Genomic DNA, 18,823 nt, shown 5'->3' on the forward strand with positions numbered 1-18,823 from the left:
GCAGGTGGGCTAAATGACGTCTTAAACAGGAAAGGGACTGGACTATTCCAGCGCGTGAAGAAGGGGGTGGACGACTTGCGCGAGCTATCCCCTCAGGTGCAGATCGTGGTGTGCACGGTGCCGGAGGTGCCTGTAGGTGACAGTCACGTACAAAGAGCCGTAGTGGCTGCTAATGAGGCAATATGGAAAATGAGCCGAGAGAAAGGCTTCGAGGTTGTCGAAGTAAACAGGGAAGTGAGAAGATGTGGTGGTTTTAAACGAGACGGGACCCACTTCAATTACAGGCTGGCACGAGAAGTAGGCTGGCGACTTGGTGGTCGCGCTGTTGCTTTTTTAGGGGGCCTGCGGACGCTCAGGAGGCCAGAGTAGATAGTAATGAAGAAGGTCCCCTAGGGGAGCTTCAGAAGAGCATCGCCGTCGATAACAGAAAAAGGAGGAAAGTAAGAAAAATTGTTCGTCATGCAATAGGCTACATAGACATGCAGGGCGGCAGAAGAAAGGAAAAGTGGGCAGAGATTGAGGAGCAGTTACATAGAGAACAAATAGGGTTGTGTGCGGTTACAGAAACGCACTTTAGAGACTCAGAAGAGCCGCCAGTTATTGAGAATTATGTTTGGGAAGGGTGCAACAGAACTAAGTCGGAAAGAAAGGGAGGGGGAGTTGGAATGCTCATCCATCAGGGAGGCAAATGGAAAAGAGTAAATTCAAAATGTCAAGAGCATCTTTGGTTATCAGGTACAACGAGTGGGAAAAAAACTTGGCTGGGCGTTACGTATTGGTGGACCAGAAATAATTGCACAGAGAAGAATAAAGAGTTAGTGGAATGCATAAGCGCTGATATTAAGGGTTTCGGGAATGGTGCTGAAATTGTCCTATTAGGTGACATGAATGCCCACATACAGGATTTAGATGGCTATACCGACAACAACGGGAAGTGTTACGTATTCGACGGCAAGACGCCGAGGGCGGCAGGACGACCGGCCCAAGGAACAGACGACCCATGCAGCGCCAGGAAGACAATGACGTTTATTCGTTCGGCGACGCGCTTTTTGAGCGCTAAGCAGCCAATCAGGGAGTGGCTAAAGAAAGGAAGATATCGCGTCAAGTGGGGCAATCTTATCTGCAGATTACAACGTATAATGCGACCAGCACCGCGAATGTTACAGCTCGGCCAAAGCTACCCTTTTCGGAAGGCGTTAAAGAGGATGACGCTTCTTGAACAACTGAAGACGGGGACAGGTGGGCAACAAGATTATCCAAGAGCTGCACTGAAGCGTTTTGCAAGATCACATTGTCCTTGCGCTTGGAAAAGATGTTGAGGTGCTTGGTGGCACAGGCGGGCAAGTTGAGCTAGACATCGCAGAAAGGGTGGAGAAAGCGCCAAGCGTCTTCAGGCTCGAAGAACAGGCCCGTGGAGAGGGGTTGACATGTCCAGGAGGAGGTGACGCTCATATTTAGACTGCTGAGGAAGACGAAGAAGACGAGTTCTTGATCAGCTGCTAGTCCTGCTTCGCTCTGGCTTTCTCGGTTAAATTTGTGCGTATCGACGCCCCCGTGGCGGGTACGATATCAAAAGCAATGACGGACGTTCCGCCTCCTCTGCCGCCAAGGTTGGGGGCTGGCCTCCAAGCTGCAAGCCGGTCTGCTGCGCTCGGCCACCTCAACGCGACTCTGCCAAGATCATCGAGCTGCTCAGACGTTGACGACGTGAATTCTGACGGCGGATATACCGAGGTCACAAATCGTTTGTTGAAGAGGAAACTTCGTAGGACATCAAGCGTGAGTGAGCTTAACTACAATGAGCCGCCCACACAGCAGGCGTACACAATCGCCTACATCCCCGTCGCTGCTACAGGCAACCTCAATTCCCTCAATAGGCAAACTCTCACTGCCTATCTCGAGAGGCTGGCTCCAGGGCAAATCAGAGAGGTCCGAATTAATCCCACAAGAAACATACTTACTGTTGATGTGACTACACGAACCATCCTCGACACTTTGAATGCTGTAACTGAGCTAGGAAATATACTTGTCCGCTCATTCATCGTACATGGAGGCAGCACCACCGCCGGTGTTATCTACGATGTCGATACAGATATTGTTAATGACGATCTCCCAACGCTAATCTCCTCAACTGTCCATATCACAGACATACACCGTTTTGGACGGTCGAGGTGCATAAAACTCATTTTTGAGGGAGAGACCTTACCAACACATGTAAAAGTGGGTTATGTGCGACATCCTGTCCGTCCATACATCCCTAGGCCCTTGCAGTGCCGTAAATGCCAGAAAATCGGGCATGTAAGTGCTGTGTGCGTGAACAAGATGACATGTCCGCGCTGTGGTGGTGATCACGATGAGTTGACGTGTGCTGGCTATGACTTGAAGTGCCCTAACTGCGATGGGCCGCACGAGGCAACGTCGAAGGACTGTCCAAAATTAAAGACTGAAATGTCCGTGCTAAGGAAAATGGTACGAGACCGATCTACACACAGAGAAGCGGCTACCAAGGTCCACCGCCGCCAGAGGCGCTCACGTAATCGCAGAAGGAGATAATCATCGACAACAGGACAACCTGTACTCCAGGAAAAGTCGTCGCGCGCTCCTGCTAGTTCTCAAACGTCAGAGCCACCTTTAACCACGTCTACTCTTCTGAACACCAAGGACACTACTATATGGCCTTCCTTGCCATCTCGTAGTACAGAAGTGCAGCCGGAACGCCAGCGTGAACATGAACCTTCATCGTCGGATGGGCAAATCAAGGCAATGCTTGCACAGTTGATTCGTTCCTTGCGAATGCTGCTCATCGGAGTTAAGACGCCCGTTGCCAAGGCTGCGGTGCAAATTCTCGACGCACTAGAACCAGTGCTTGCTGCTGTATAAAAGCTAGTAAACGCCATGGCATAATCAACTTCAAGGTTGTCACTACAGGAAAGGATAAGCGGTTCCGTAATATTCCAGTGGAACGCACGAGGTCTACGGGGTCGCTTGGGAGATTTTTAACAGAGAGTGCTCAAGCATCGGTTTCCAGTTATCATAATATGCGAGCCGAATATGACATAGCCATTTAGACTCTATGGATATGAACAATTCGCGTCTGGGACAAGTGGAAATACTAGCAAAGTTTTACTATGTGTGCGATGTGACCTCACGTATTCGCTAAACCAAGTTCCGGCGCATAACAGCAACGAGTACGCCTCTATAACACTGAAGCTAAAGCGCCGGATAATCTCGATCATCGGTGGTTATATTTCTCCCAGGGGAAGATTTGACTCTGGACACCTGAAACTTGTTCTTGACTTTTGCCAAGGACCTCATATTATTGTAGGCGATTTCAACGCGCAGCGCCATCTTTGGGGTAGTAGGATCACAAATCTTCGAGGAAGACAACTTCTTAACTTCACAAGCAGCAATGATCTTGACATCCTGAACGATGGCTCACCAACATTTCTTCGTGGCACAACATACAACAGCTGTCTTGATTTAGCTATCGCTTCACGATGCCTTTCGTCTTCTGCTGCCTAGTGCACAGATGCTGAAACGTATGGCAGTGATCACCTACCTACTTATGTACAATTGAGATGGTTTACAAGACTTCCAAGTTCTCATACACGACGCACTGACTGGGATGCTTTTCAGAACAAGCTAGAAGAATCCTGCGACTGTGTCATTTCACCGAAGGAGATTGAAGAGCGCATTAGAGCAGCAATGTACGCAACAACACGCATCATCCAAACATCAAATTCAACAACATCCGTTGACGTTATATATGAAGAGCTGCGGGCAGTCCGACGTCGGGCCGAGAGGAAATGCAGGCGAACTAAATTGATATCAGACTTGAGGATGTCACGCCGTGTGCAAAAGAAAATTCAAAGACACTTAGACAAGCTCGATAGACAACGTTGGAGGTTCTTTGGCACCAGCCTGGACCCAAGAAAACCGTTGCCCACAATATGGCATGTTGTACGAGCACTACCATCTCCTCCACAACAGCTACGTCCCTTCCGAGCTTTGGCTATCATCCAGACGCGCAGTGAGAAGTAAATCGCGGAAGATTTCTGCATACACCTCTCTGGATCTACAACATCGGTAGCTTCAGTGCTCAGATGTGCTCCTCCAACAATGGACGATCGTCTCGACCTCCCATTCACGCTGCAAGAGCTATGTGCAGCGATTTCCTCTTCAAGACACTCAAGTGCGCCTGGTCCTGATGGCATTACCTATTCTACCTTGCGCCATCTAGGCCCTCGAGCGACTGAAGAGCTCCTGGCTTTATACAATCTCTTTTGGTTCTCGGGAACTGTGCCTGCACACTGGAAGACAAGCAAAATCGTGGCATTATTGAAACCAGGCAAGACACCCCATACTATGCTTTCCTACAGACCTGTGGCGCTTGCCAGGTGCATAGGTAAAACCATGGAACGCATGGTTTTGACGCGCCTGGAGTGGGTTTTGGAGAAGCGTAATATATATCCAGACGCAATGACAGGTTTTCGAAAGGGTAGGTCGTCAATCGACAGCGTCATTGACCTAGTAACAACTGTTGAACGTCAGAAACGCCGGCGTCGATTAACGGCCGCTGTCTTTCTAGATATCAAGGGTGCTTTTGACAACGTTCTACATGATGCAATTTTAAATGCCCTAGAAGAATGTGGCGTCGGGGGACGTATGCATCAATGGATAGCCAGCTATCTTCAAGAGAGAACGATATTTATGACACGGTGAAACAAAGAACCACTCCGTCTATCGTGGAGTGCCTCAAGTAGGTGTATTGAGCCCAACCTTATTTAATATCGTTCTCATTGGACTTGTAAAAGAACACGCAGGCACAGTCTCGGTCTCTGTGTAGGCAGATGACATCTGTATATGGACAACGAGCTTGACGCGCTTGCAAGTGCAAACGAAGCTGCAGGGCGCGGTGTCAATAACGTCGACATACCTAAACAGTCGCGGACTGCAGCTCTCACCGGAAAAAAGTGTAACCATGGCATTTACACGGAAGTCAATGGCCTGCTACCCCGTTATGATTGATGGGAAGATTACACCTTCAGTAACCCACTACAAGTTTCTCGGAGTGATCATCGACCGTGACTTATCTTGGTCGAAGCACCTCTCTGGATTAAGAAAAAAGCTGGACAGCTTTACTCAGATCATTCGACATATGTCTGGAAAATCATGGGAGCCATCCAAGTATTCTCTTCTGCAGCTCTACTAGGCACTTTTTGTTGGCTACTTCCGCTACAGTGCGCCTGTACTTTCTCGGGTTAGTACAACTGCTGTACGCACACTTGAAAGTGCTCAGGCTCGCGCACTGAGAGTTTGCCTAGGACTACCACGATGTGCGTCTACTTGGGGCACTATTGCAGAGGCACGTGCGTGCCCAGCTCGAGTTTATCTGCAACATGAGCCATTGCGAATGCATCTAAGGCTACTGACTAGACACAGGAATCATCCACTCACGAACGTCACAAGCGTACGGCCTGTGTCCACCTACTCAGAAGCCGTGTTGTCGCAGCATGACTTATTATCGTCGGACTTCCAACTGTATGACATACCCGAAGTTCCACTCTGGACGATGGCAAAGCCAACGGTGAGACTCTCAATGCCTGGAATAACGAAGAAGTCGAAGATGCCGCTTGCTGGGCTCAAGCATTTCGCGCTATCATACATTGCTTACATGTATGGATATTACGAACATGTTTTTACAGATGGTTCTGTGACACAGATCTCTTCCGCGGCGGCCTACACGGTGCCAGGAAAGGGGATCGCACAACGATTCAAGATAGGACACGGGACATCGTCTACAGCAGCTGAGTTGACCGGAGTTCGGGAAGCAGTTCGCTGCATACTGCAACAGAGTCTCGAGAAGTGGACAGTGTTCTGTGACTCAAAACCAGCACTGCAACTCATCAGCAATTATATGAGTGACAGAACCGCATATAGACCTCTGGTTTATGACATCATGTCTCTGCTTGCTGAGGCGTCTCATTCCGGGCATACCATCGTGCTGCAGTGGATTCCTGGCCATTGTGGAATAGCTGGAAACGAACAGGCTGACGCAGAAGCAAAAAAGGCGCACACTGACGGAACTAATATAAAAATTCATTTTTTCCCGGTATGACATTAACGCCTTGCTCCATACCTCCCTTAAAGCTTCTACGGCGCGACATTGGGACAACCCCGAACATCGACAAGAGCGCCTCCATAGACTTGACGCTGGATTACAATTCCGGCTTCCACTTCGGTTGCGGAGAAGCCAGGAAACACTCATTCATCGATTACGGCTGGGCGTGGCATACACCTACCGATACCTTCACAAGATTGGACAAACACGGGACCCTGAATGTAGCGTCTGTCACTCTCTCGAGACAATCGCTCACGTACTTTGCGTGTGCCCTCAATATGCGGCCGAACGAAGAACACTCAAATCTACAGTTGACAGCTTGGACTCCCGCCCCTTTTCAGAAGAAAAGCTTTTGGGCGCGTGGAGGAGTGTTCACTGTGCCCAACGTGCCATAAAATCACTTTTGAACTTCTCAAGTGAGGCTGGTTTAGACGATCGTCTCTAGAAGCTGTGAGACGTGCAGTTAGTGCGAAATTTGTTTGCGCAATAACTTTTTGTGACAAGATTACTTTTTGTATGGACAAGATTGCTCTTACGTGCATTGCGTCTACAGTGCGCATCCGCATATAGGTCAACGTGTATATAGTATCTCACTGTACCATAACATAATCACCCGCCACCTACCTTTCCCTGTATTTCCCACTTCCCCTTTCCCTCGTGAGGAGTAGCAGGCTAGAGGCACGCTCTCCAGGCTGACCAATCCTCCTTTCTCTTCATTAAAATCTACTCCTCGTCCTAGCACTGCTCGCCGAGTGCCGGAAGGCTGCCGAGGACGTAGCGACAGGGAGCGGGCCGCAGACCTCTGGCGTCAGCCGGCACGATAGGATCTGAAGGGGCATTTGAAAGAGCGGAAGAAACGCAGTAACAACGTCAGAAGTAGCCTCGCGCCCAAGTTTAGGAAAGCCTGGCAGTTGAATTCACTGGGAACACAACACGCGAAAAACTGAACACGAGAATGAAAAGACTTGCATTTTCTGGCATGCACACGAGAAAAGAAAAATAAAGAAAAAGGAAACTAGGGAATGCGGCTAAGGCAGTCAGCATTGGCTTGGCGTTTGCCTTTCTTGCGCCGCACTAGAAAATCGAATTGTTGAAGCGCTAGACTCCACCTCATCAAGCGACCGTTTTTGTTTGACATTTGGTTTAACCACACTAAGGGGGAATGATCTGTTTCAAAAATAAAGCAAGAACCTTTCAAGTAACATGAGAGCTTTTTGAGAGCCCACACTAAGCAAGCGCATTCTTTTTCTGTTGTGCTGTAGGCTTGCTCGCGTGACGTTAGCTTTCGACTTGCGTAGACAACAGGGTGCTCCTCGCCTTTTTCGTTCACCTGACTTAAAACAACGCCCATTCCGTGGTCACTGGCGTCACACTGAACTAACAAAGGGAGAGAGTAATCTGGTGCAGCGAGAACCGGTGCGCTGACAAGAATCTTTTTTATCTCAGCAAATGCGTCCTTACCCGCCGTATTCCAACGCACAATAGTAGGCTCGGTCTTGCGCAGAGAATCTGTAAGAGGACTAGCGATATGTGCGAAGTTGGGAATGTAGCTTTTGTAATAGTCGGCTAAACCCAAAAAGGAACGCAAGTTAGTCTTTGATTTTGGCAAAGGAAAGCTAGTGATGGCTTCAACTTTTAATTCGGAAGGGCGTCGCTTCCCTTGGCCAACAACGTACCCCAGGTAGTGGACTTCTGTGCTTGCAAGATAGCATTTGCTCAGTTTGAGAGTCAAGCCTGCTTCGCGGATTCGAAGGAAGACCTGCTGCAGATGGTCCAAATGCTGTTTCCAAGTACTTGAGAGAACAGCGATGTCATCGAGGTAGGGCGCAGCGAAAGACTCGGTGCCTGTGAGAACTTGATTCATTAGTTTTGAAAATATGAACGGTGCATTCTTGAGGCCAAAAGTAAGCACCAGAGGGCGATATGTGCCTGTCGGAGTCATGAAAGCGGCGAGCTTACTGGCGTTCTCGGTGAGTGGCACTTGCCAGAAGCCGCGTACCATATCTAGCGTAGAAACGTACTGTGCCGCGGAAACTTTATCGATCAAGGCTTCAACATTAGGAATGTGAAACGTCTTCGGTTTTGTTATCGCATTGAGCTTACGATAGTCAATACAGGGTCTGGGTTCCTTGCCAAGACTTTCTACGATAAACATCAGCGACACGTATTCGCTTTCCCCTGGCACAATTAGAGCCAGTGTCAACATGTTCTGAACAGAATCGTTCAACAGCTTCTCATGACGGGGCGAAAATTTATGCATCCTTGTACGGAAGGGTTGGTCAGATGTCAATTCAATGTCGTGTTCCACAAGGTTTGTCCTACCGGGATAGGGACTGAACAAATCGCTGAAGTTGTGTACAAGCTCCTTTAACTCCTTTCTTTGCTCGATTGTTAAAGAAGCTTGTTTAGCAACAGATTCGAGTATTTCTTATGTTGACGGAGAAGAGCAAGGGGTCGGTACTTGAGGGACTGGAATATTTATTTCCTCTGGTTCGTTTAAGACGATGCTCAGCGTCTCTATACATTCGATAAATGGCTTCATTAGATTGCAGTGGTAGATTGTCACGTCGTTGTGTTTATTGGGCGTCGTTACCAGGTAATTGGTGTTTGAAAGCTTTTGCTTAACCGTGACCGGGCCATCCCATGCTACTTCCAGTTTGTTTGCCTTCGACGACTTCAAAATTAGCACTTTGTCACCTTCCTTGAAGGCTCGAGTGCATGCAGATCTGTCGTAATAGACCTTCGCGCGTTGCTGCGCTTCTGCCATGGTTATCTGCGCCAATTCTTGTGATTCACGAAGGCGTTTCAACAAGGTCAGCACGTACTCGACAACGGATTTGTCTACGAATTCGTCTTCCCACTTTTCTTTTAGCAAGGTGAGCGGGGAGCGAAGCGCTCCACCGTAAACAAGTTCCACCGGGGTGAATCCAGTTCCTTCGTGAGTGACTGAGCGCAGAGCAAAGAGCATTGCGGGAACAGCTGCGTCCCAGTCGGTGCCCTTCTCGAAGCAGAGCGCACGCAAAATGCGCTTCGTTACCGAGTGAAGTTTTTCAACTGAATTTCTTTTCGGGTGGTAGACAGTGCTGTGGTGAATGGATATGCCACATTTCTGCAAGAATGTCGTGGTAAGCGCGCTTGTAAACACAGAACCTTGGTCGCATTGGATTTCACTAGGAAATCCGATTCTGGCAAAGACGCCGAGTAGCGCGTTGACTACAGCTGTGGAGCTTAATTCCGGTAACACCACTGCTTCCGGGAACTTCGTGGCAGGGCATATGAGAGTTAGCAGGTATTTGTTGCCCACCGATGTTACTGGTTATGGACCAATGATGTCGACTACCAATCTGCGTAAAGGTTCGCTAATCAAAGGCACTTGGACCAAAGGCGCCTTGAATTTTTCGTTTGGCCGTCCGGTCCTTTGGTAAACGTTGCAAGAACGTACCCAATGCTCAGATTCTTTGAAGCACATCGGCCAGTAGTAGTCGTTCAATAGTCTGCTCTTAGTTTTATTTATTCCTAAATGGCCAGCCCAGCTATTGGTATGAACCAGATCGAGAAGCGCAGCATGATACTTCTGGGGAACTACCATCTGTTCGAATGAGCGGTCTTTCTTGTTCTTGAATGTTCGGTACAAGAGGCCGTCTTTTACAGTGAACGATACTGGTCCCTTTTGGTTCCGTCTTGACCTTTCCCAGCACGTTTGCAGTGACTCGTCGTTCGCTTGATCCGTTTTGAGAACGCTTTTGTCTACTTTTGCAAGAAGTTGAAAGCTATCACTAACTGGGCTTATCGTTTCGTCTCCGGGCGCGGAAGCGACCGGGGAGTTATCAACGGATGGTGTGGCTGGAACGGCTTCGCTCGTTGCGGCAGCTTGTGACGAATCACTTTGCTCTGGAATGCCGGCGGCACGAGTAGCGTTAGTAGCTTGTGCTCTTGTGTGGGACCTTGTGACGACCATTAGGGTTCGCATGTAGTTCCATTCCAGCGTTTTGCAAGTCCCTCAATGATCTGTTAGAAAAAATATAAGAGATTCCATGCGGCAGCTTGTCTGAAACAGCGGCTTCAGTTTGAAATTTGCCGAAGGCGCCCGTCATATCAACTTTGGCTACCGGCAAGCACTTCCTGTCGGGCTCTAGTGCCTGACGCACCCATACACACGATCCGGTAAAGTCTTTGGGCTTAACAAACGACGGGTGGACGATATCAAATGTTGCTCCTGTGTCACGTAGAACCTTGCAACTGACGCCATTCACCGTCATGTCGTAGGTGTAAGGCAAGAGTAAATCGCTCTCTTCAGTTAGCAAGTCAACGGAGACAGTTGCTTGTCGGCACCCTACTGCGATATGGCCTGGTTGTTGGCACTTGTGACAGACTAACGGTCGCTTTTCTTCAAACTTGGAACTTTTTGGTTCACTCGACTTGACCGCATGCACTTGGGCGGGAACGTTGTCGGATTTCCCTTGGTTGCTTTCTCTCGCTCGTTTCTGAAACTTTTTGAATGCTCCCGACGGTTTCTTTTGCACTTCTGAAGTTTGCATTCTGCGAGAACAGTATTCGTCAGCCAAAATGACTGCCATTTGCAACGTCCACCGCTGCCACCAGCTGTTACGTATTCGACGGCTAGACGCCGAGGGCAGCAGGACAACCGGCCCAAGGAACAGACGACCCATGCAGCGCCAGGAAGAGTGACGTTTATTCGTTCGGCGACGCGCTTTTTGAGAGCGAAGCAGCCAATCAGGGAGTGGCTAAAGAAAGGAAGATATCGCGGCACGCGGGGCAATCTTATCTGCAGATTACAACGTAGAATGCGACCAGCACCGCGAATGTTGCAGAAGTCAATGCTAGACCTTTGTGAGCTACATAACCTCGTTATCGCGAACACAGGACCTTAGTGTGAAGGGCAGATCACGTGGGAAGTGGGAAACCGGCAATCGACCATTGATTACTGTCTGATGACAGAAGGAATTCATGATAAGTTGAGAGAAATGGTCATTGATGAGGAAGGGCATAGCAGCATAGGGAGTTACCATAAACACATCATTTTGAAAATGGGATATGTAGTTGGGAAAGAGAGCAAGGAGCGCAAATGGCCAGTCCAAATTTGAATGCTGAACAAATAGCAAATATAGTCATTAGAGTCGAGGAAGACCTTGGCAAATGGCCAAGTAAAGAGTGGGAACATGGTGAGTTTCTAAGTGTAATAACGACAGAAATACGGAAAGAGAAACAATATGTTCGTTGGAAAGGAAGAAAGAAACCGAAAAGCTGGTGGAACAGGGAGATACGAGAAGCGATCGCCGAACGACAGAAAGCATCTCGAGAGCACAGGCAGGCAAAGAAGGCGCAGTTGCCGCAGGATGAAGTAACCAGTAAATGGGAAATATACCGGGAGAAAAAGTCTATGGTTCCAATACTGGTGCAAGCAAAATTAAAAGGTGAAAGTGAACGTTGGTTGTCAGAGATACGTGAGAAAAAGAAGGCCGCACCTAGAATATTTTGGAACCACATAAAACTATTAGGCAGGAAGTTAACAATAATACAACAACATATCCTAGACGAAGATGAAAACGGACTGGAAGGAGAAGCGGCAATAAATTACATCCGAAAAATAACAGCCGAATCTTTCCAAGCTAATGACGAGGTTGTATTTGAAGAAAAAAGAGCATGAAAGAGACCCAAATGGAAAAGGAGCTGGGGCTGACAAATATTTCAACTGGAAGAAAGCGGAAGAGAGAGAGAGAGAGAGAGAGAGAGAAACTTTATTTGGTTCCTTCAAGGATTTAGCGTCTCAAAGTCTCCGTCGTCTTCTTGGGTGCCGACGACTTGGAGCCTCTTCCGGCAAGGGTGGGCCCCTATTCCAGGGCTCCCCTGAGCCTAGCTACCTCACTAGCGTGCTGCACTAAGGCCTTTTGGGCCGTGAGCTCGCAGCTGGTAAGCCGACTCTCCCATTGCTCCGCACTCTGGTTATTGTGTTGGTGGAATGAGAAAATTCCTAAGCGCACAGCCACGAGGTTCCCGTTAGGCTGATTAATGAACTAGGACCAAAACGTAAGGAAGCTCTGGTAAAAGCAGTGGAAAAAACTTTAAAAGATAGACGAATACCAGACAGTTGGCGACAAAGTAGAACGAATTTAATTTATAAAGGTAAGGGGGAGAAAGATAGAATTCACTCGTATAGACCATTGACCATTACATCGGTAATATACAGGGTAGCAATGCAGGCAATCAAATTAAAGCTTCAAGCATGGGCAGAGAATAATGGCATTTTGGGAGAACTTCAGAATGGCTTCAGAATAGGTAGGCGTATAGATGATAACTTATTTGTTCTTACTCAGTGTATTGAAATATCAAAAGTAGAAAGCAGACCGTTATATGTGGCCTTTTTAGACATTACAGGAGTCTATGACAACGTAGACCGCAACATTCTGTGGGATATTCTGAAAGGGGAAGGCTTAGGTGACGATTGTCTACAGCTTTTGATAGAGATTTACCTAGAAAATACCGTTTGCGTTGAATGAGACGGGATGAGGAGCGAGGAGAAAGTTCATATCAACAGGGGACTGAGGCAGGGGTGCCCTTTATCCCCACTGCTGTTTATGATGGACATGGTGAGGATGAAGAGGGCGCTAGAAGGAAGTAATATCGGTTTTAATTTCTCATACAAACAGGCGGGTACAGTAGTAGAGCAGCAGCTTCCAGGTTTTTTTATGCGGACGATATTTTGTTGCTAGCTAACAAGTAAAGTGATTTGCAATGTCTGGCTAATATCTGTGGACAGGAAGGAAACAATTTAGGTTTGAAATTTAGTGTTAGAAAATCAGGTGTCATGGTATTCAATGAAAACAGTGAATAGACAGTGGCGATACAGGGCCAGGAAATACCTCTAGTATGAGGATATAAATACCTTGGTATCTGGATAAACGAAGGCAATAGATGTATGGAAACACAGAAAAAAACAATAACAGTGAAGGGGAAGAGAAATTCAGCCATAATGAAGCACAGAGCGCTATGGGGATACAATAGATACGAGGTCCTCCGAGGTATGTGGAAAGGTGTAATGGTTCCAGGACTTACTTTTGGAAATGCGGTTGTTTGCTTTAAATCAGGGGTACAATCAGGACTCGACGGGAACCAAAGGTCAATGGGTGGCCTCGCATTGGGCGCTCTCTGGAAGACTACAAATGAAGCTGTGCAAGGTGATATTGGCTGGACTAGTTTTGAAGTGAGGGAAGCTCGCAGTAAAATTGAGTATGAAGAACGGCTGCGGAATGTGGAAGAAAGTAAATGGGCTGGGAGAATGTTCAGGTATCTGTACAGGAAAAACATTGATTCACAGTGGAGGAAAAGAACGAGGAAGCTTACCAGCAAGTATGTGGTCTGTAGGGTGGGCAACACAGCAACAAAGAAGATCAAGCGGAAAGTCAGAGAGGCTGAAATAAATGGAAAAGTAACCTGCCATGAGTAACTACTTAAGAGGAAAATACGAAATCAGGAAAGAAACAATTTATGATAACTCAAAGGGAAGCTCATTACTTTTCGAAGCGAGATCGGGGTGCCTTAAAACACGCACCTATAAAGCGAGATATAAGAAGGAAGAAGAAGCATGTACCTGCTGCGGTAAAGCAAGGGAGACTATGGAACTTGTTTTATTAGAATGTGAAGACGTGTACCCAGCGGTCGATTTAGGCGCCACTGGCCTCCTTGAAGCACTTGGGTTCAGCGAGAGCAGTAGAAAAGTTCCATCCATCCATCCATCCATCCATCCATCCATCCATCCATCCATCCATCCATCCATCCATCCATCCATCCATCCATCCATCCATCGAAACATGTCCGCAATAGGCATTAGTAAGAGGCGATTAGAGGATTGGTGGAAGAAAAGTAGGGAAACGACAAAAAACGGAGACGTACAAAAGCACAGTTCAAAATAGGGGATCAGAAAATTTGGTTGGGCAGTTCATAGTGTTTTTTTTTCTCTTTTTTATTGTTTAACCTAGGTAGGACATTTGGCAGTATAATAACAAGAGCTTGGTGGCGCAACCCACCGCCCTCTTCCAAAGGGGACGCATAACATCCATCCATCCATCCATCCATCCATCCATCCATCCATCCATCCGGAGGACCGAGAAGGGAGAGGGCCCGGTACCGAGTTTACCGGACAACGCGGCAGGCATCAGTAAAAGAAGCATTGGCAGGACATTAGGCAGTATAATAACAGGAGCTTGGTGGCGCAACCCACCTCCCCGTTCCAAAAGGGGATGCTCATAACATCCATCCATCCATCCATCCATCCATCCATCCATCCATCCATCCATCCATCCATCCATCCATCCATCCATCCATCCATCCATCCATCCATCCATCCATCCATCCATCCATCCATCCATCCATCCATCCATCCATCCATCCATCCATCCAGCAGCGGGCTAACCAGTCGTGGCGGATCGTAGCTTTCTCGCTCCTTACGGCGATGTACCTTGTAAATAACATCACAGATGTTTCTGTAGGAGCAGTAGCGACTGTAGTATAGCCCGGGCCGCATATATTGAAAGTCTGGAAGGCAGTGCGTCTTAGCAACCGCGGTTTAACGCAAGTGGCTGAAAGGCCGCCGGTGACGATGACTGACCCAGCCGCAGGCGCGAGAAAGTCTGTCCGACGTACCTTCAGGCGCAAAGTTCTGACTGGTGTTGCAGAAGTCGCGGTAGTGCTGAGCTTAGCGTCACAAGTTGGCGGCTGGACGTAATTATATTTATTCAAACGTATTATTGTTTACTAATTCTAACAACGTGTCATTACTTCGCAGTATTGGCGGCGCCTCCAGGACACCAAAGCTAGCACCCGGATTGGTCCATGGATTAGGGCTAGCAGAGGCCTGCGCGTGCCAGGGGTGCACAAATCAGCTGTCAGCCAATTTTTAATGCGGACACCCCTGGCACGCTTCGGCCTCCGCGGCCCCAACCCACGGGCCGCCCTGCTCAACGTTACTAGACTAGCTTCAGTTGTAAAACTCCCCGCCCGCCCGCTTACAGCCGCTGTCGCCACTTCTGTGGCAGCCGCCAGATGGCAGCGCCATTCCATCGAGCTTATATAGTTATTAGAACATCTCCAGGGGAAAAGCTTGGCCGTAAAAGTGGGAACCTCTAGGGCGCCGCCCTGTTGGTACTGGTCAATGTGGCCAGCGCAGTTATTTTTGAAAGAGCTGAAAAGAAGTACAGGTCACCTTATGGTTTGTAATTTAAAAACGCATACCTGATGCCTTTATGAAGGTGGTGCGTTAATATTAAGTTTACAGAAAGCGATCGCTAAGACCGTGACTTATGCAAATCACGATGTACGCATTCATGCAATAAAGGATGACGCGAATTTCGGTTTCGAATCCGTTTTTTGGATGCGTAGTAGTTTCGTACAGTTTAGGTTTGACCAGGTGTTGGTTTGACATGCGATCGCGCGTCGACATCGGACGCTATGGCACATTCGTGCCTTATGTGCCACCGAAGCCCCGAAGTGCTCTGGCATATACCTTCACATGTAAGTAAACGAATGTATCTCCTTGTTCAGAGCATCACGCGAGCAGACAGCTCTTGTGGTGCATCGCAATCGTCTGAGAAGCGTCACAGTAGAGCATTTTTCTAGATGCGGAGCGGTGTTTTTATTTGCAGGTTTCCCTTCAGCAGGAAATTGCTGAACAGGCGGAACAGCGCACCGGAATTGTACTGGCGAATCCACAAGCAAGTCATAGAATCTGTGTAATTGTTACACTTTGAACAATCATGCTTCTACAAACGCGCCACAGTAGAAAAACAGCCCGATGCCGAGTATTTCTGTTCCACGAAGCAATCAAGAGGCGATTGCCTAATACGGATGAAATCGAGTGCATGAACCCACATATTAATAGCGTAGGCGTTTTATTAACTGTGCAATATTTGCATGCCATTTCATGTGGCATATCTGTTCTGGTAACAAATTTGTGCAGCGAATCTATTTGCATGATCGACTCCGGGCCTGTGGGACCGTTCACTTGCACTTGATGCTGAGTGTTTTACATGTATCCATAAACTGCAGATATGCACATCAGATCCCTACGAGCATTTTGAAAATTCAATTATTTTCGACAACAGGCACATACGCAATACTGACACAATCTCAAATACCACTAGCAACTGGGACACATTTTTGTTGATCATACTCGCAGGTAAAATAAGTAGATCATGTGGACAGCTCCAGCTCATTTTCCTTAAATCAGTGTGTACAAGGGGTATGCAAAAATAATTTTTTTCTCGCGCACCGATTATTTTGCTCTATAAGCTAAAGAACCCACCACGTTACTGTAACGTGTCGTGTACATCACACTACTATGTGTTTTAATTTACCAAGTGAGATGAGTTAGTTTTAAGGCTCATTCAGTCAAATCACACTGCAAGCTGCATTCATCAATCTGCAATTGGATTTTGCAAATGTTTAATGAAACATGTGTCCCTGTTATGCAAATATGCAATGGCAAGCCCTTCCGTGTGTTCCAAATGTAAAATTTAAGCTCTAAAATAAAGAAGACATTTCTAGTCAGAAACAACAAGCAAAAATGGTGAATGCATAGCATCAGAAGCCCAAGGTCCAGAAATTATGAGAAGTGTAGAATGATTTTAAGGAAAGAATGCTATTTCAAAATGCAAGACTCTTTAGTGGTGGTCAAGCAAGTCAATATTGGTAGAATACTCTGCAAAATTATGCGCGTGACGGGATGGCAAACAATGGGTCAGGAAATGCGTTGTTTTTCTGCAAAACAAAAGCTGATGATTGTCATTATATAAGTCACTTCAGCATCATGATACTGCTGCTTGATAAATTCAGAAATTAACCAAAAAAAACAAAACACGCAAAAATAAAAAATTTCATGATGCTCTCTCCACACTGGGATAAATAAAAAGAAACCCATCACATCTAATGTGGGCATATCAGACGCCTTGTGGAACACTAAAGGAAAAATACCGTTTCGAGCTATGGCACTTGCCGCATAGATGTTATCACTAATGGTGATAATTACCACTGCATTTATAAATTGGAAGCATTCATGCAGGCAAGGATGATTCGTCACATTTTGGCTACCACTTCAAATGCCTCCACCAAGTGTTGCAATGCTGCACGCAGCCATACTAAGGATCTCGCAGCAACACCTGCAGGTAAAAAGCAGAAGCAGTCAAAGTGCTGGTGTGTTCTGGACACTATGTTTGAAAACCTTTAGGCAAGAAGAGTGCAAGAAGCAGACATAACAGCTGCATTTATTTCCACAATTCCCCATTCGAATGGCCTTTTCTTTTTGCTTAGACAATGCCTACGCCTAGCCACAGCAGCTCCCTCATAGAGACTCCGCAAGCCAAGAGGTCGTGGAGGCAAATGCAGGTAAGAGGCAAGAAGCAATAGCACCAGTATTGACATTCATCTAGTTTCTTTCTTTTTCTTACATTAGGCAGCCAGCACACCTCGAACAGCCACCTTTACTGCGGGAGTGTCACCCTAGTCGCCAAGGAAACATTTGAGGGAAAGCGACAGGCAATGTGAACAGCCACTTCTCCATGCAAACGATACTCTTTCTCTCGGATGACCCCTACGCTTTGCCACGCCAGCTCACTTGTGCACAAAGATACCGTGGAGGCACGTGCAGGTCAGAGGCAAGAAGCAGTGTCACTGGTGTTGACATTCACCCAGTTTCTTTCTTTTTCTTACACCGAGGCAGCCAGCACACCTCGAACAGCCACCTTGACTGCGGGTGTGTCAGTAGATTCCTGTTCTACATATGCTCATAATAAACTTCAGTAAACTTGAACTTGATAATAAACTTGAACGCAAACGGGACATTGATGCATTGATTTTTTGAACATTTATTGCACACATACAGTATATGTTATACTTTGCAGTGCTACAGAGCGCATTTTGAAGCATCCCTCTATATTTTGCACATTTCGTGATGCATGTTGTGTGGTCCTCAATGCAGTTCATGTTGTAACAGCTGCTTTGTCTGTGTATTGCACGTTGGCTTAAGCTTGTGATATCCACATACTTCTCTCACATATACAAAATAAGGTTCTATGTAGTCCTCAGCGTCACAATAAAAACTGAAAGTAAACAATCCGATCGTGGAATTGTGTTTATTACAGTGATTCCTATGACAGTTACTGACAAGTTGACATCTTGAACTGGTCAATCCGTCATGGCAAGGAATTGTATGCATACATATAGAAAAAAAAGGGGGTATGTGTGTGTGTTTGTATTGGGGGGTATAGGATTAGGGCGGTACGAAAAAACGTACCAACACCGCCCTCTAGACCCATTCCGTTAAGGTACCGTAACAAAGCGTATTATGCAGGAAGTTCATACAAGAAACTCCATTACTACACACGCCCGACGACGCGAGCTACATATGCCATGACTCGCACTCGCGACTGCACCGGATGCCCTCCATCTTATTCTGGTTAATTGTGCTCACTGCACCAAAGCAAAAGAAAGATCATGGGCGCAGGTGCCTTCAAAGTATCTCGACCTTGTGAGGCACTGCTGCGCGTGCCAGGGGAGCTGTCCGTGCGAACACTCCCTGGCACACACCTGCCTCGGCGGCCCCAACCTACGTACCGTTCTGCTTCGAGCTTTGATCTTCCCACTGTCCCTTGGGTGCCCTGGAGTTCCTGCGCCGCCTGCTTTATTATAATC

Source organism: Dermacentor andersoni, chromosome 4, assembly GCF_023375885.2.
Source record: "Dermacentor andersoni chromosome 4, qqDerAnde1_hic_scaffold, whole genome shotgun sequence".
Lineage (NCBI taxonomy): Eukaryota > Metazoa > Arthropoda > Arachnida > Ixodida > Ixodidae > Dermacentor > Dermacentor andersoni.